This window comes from Pinus tabuliformis, chromosome 3_2, assembly GCF_031772625.1.
Source record: "Pinus tabuliformis cultivar Carrire ecotype Pingquan chromosome 3_2, CPIR1, whole genome shotgun sequence".
NCBI lineage: Eukaryota > Viridiplantae > Streptophyta > Pinopsida > Pinales > Pinaceae > Pinus > Pinus tabuliformis.
Genome location: NC_142302.1, coordinates 620,263,032 through 620,264,555, shown reverse-complemented (window position 1 = coordinate 620,264,555; position 1,524 = coordinate 620,263,032). Strand labels below are relative to the sequence as shown.

Genomic DNA, 1,524 nt, shown 5'->3' with positions numbered 1-1,524 from the left:
ATTTTATTGTCATCCAAGGAATAAGATGAAAAATAGTAAGCCAATGATTGACATACTGCATGGTGCTTAGTATTGGCTAACATTACATCACTGCGTTGTCATGTAACAAACAAGACAAAAAAAGTAAGTCAATCCCTGCACGGTGCTTTAAAAAAAAAAACTTTCATTAAAGTAATTTTACTTCTATTTTTCCCAATCACAAAAAAAAAATGGGCTGCCATGCACAAACCTAAAAGAAGATTTAAGATGGTAAATATATATTTCAAAACCCAAATTAGTTAAACCAAAAATGGATTAGTAATTTGTTAAAACTACCCTTAGATTTCAATGTACTTTTGGTGCGCCAGTCAAACTTAAATACTGTACAGACAGAATATGAAACAACATGTCTGAGCTCGCCCGGGGTGTGAGACCAGAAGGTTAGAATATTTATGCGCCAACTGGATTTAATATTTCGTAGAAACAAAATTGCAGATTAAATTTTGGTGCGCCGGTCAAACTTATATATTGTACAAACAGAATATGAAACAGCATGGCCGAGCTCAGGTTCGAACAGGCGACGTCTAATTGTTTTGTGCAAACAAAATATCAAACAGCATGTCTGACCTCAGATTCGAACCGGGCACCTCTAGCTGCTTGGTGCAAACGAAATATGAAACAGCATGAGCCCGCATTCGGACAGGAATCTTGAATATTCTGTACAAACAAAACAGAAAACTTCATGTCTGAGCCCAGGTTCGAACTGGGGAAACAGCATGTCTGAGCCCGGATTCGGACAGGAATCTTGAATATTCTGTACAAACAAAATAGAAAACTTCATGTCTGAGCCCAGGTTCGAACTGGGGACCTTTACTGTGTGAGACTAACGTGATAACCAACTACACCACCCAGACACACACTCTGATCATCACTTATAACCCTACCCAATATCATGGGATTTTATGATGATACCTTCATCCCATATGCGCAACTGTTAAGTTAAATTTTATTGATTATTTGAAATAATATGAATATTTAATGTATATGTCATTTTTATTATATTCATTTGATGAAATGACATGATATTTTTATTACAACTATTTGATCAAATTACCTGTAGTTATAATTGAAACCTAGAGCTTGCACTAATTGCTTCAATCTGAACTTAATATTGATATTAGGGTTTTCATAAATATTGATGTGTGGACTCTGGAGTATACTACATTTGTTACAGTTCTTTCTTATTTTTGTTGAAGGCGTTGCTTCTTATACTGTGAATATTTTATTAATGGATGTAATTTGTTTTATGTTTTCTATTTGAATCAATTACTTTGTTTATAAATGTGAATGTGCAGAGTATGCCTACACGCTCCAGACCAATAAAGTGACATCTACCTGTTAATGTTGGAGCTCGCAATTTGTACTTTTGGAGATTTGCCTTAATTCATTTCTTAGGAGTAGCTATTAATTTTTCATTTTCCTGAAGTAGCTATTATTAAATCTGTGATTTCATTTTCAGATTGTTCCAAACTCCATACACATTCC

General features: G+C 34.4%; 1 non-coding gene across 1 annotated transcript; it reads right to left on the bottom strand.

The window, feature by feature from the left end:
- Window positions 1-819: 819 nt before the first annotated feature.
- On the bottom strand, window positions 820-893 carry TRNAV-CAC (transfer RNA valine (anticodon CAC)). The gene has a single exon. It is a non-coding gene; the product is annotated as a tRNA-Val (tRNA).
- Between the last annotated feature and the right edge of the window lie 631 nt (window positions 894-1,524).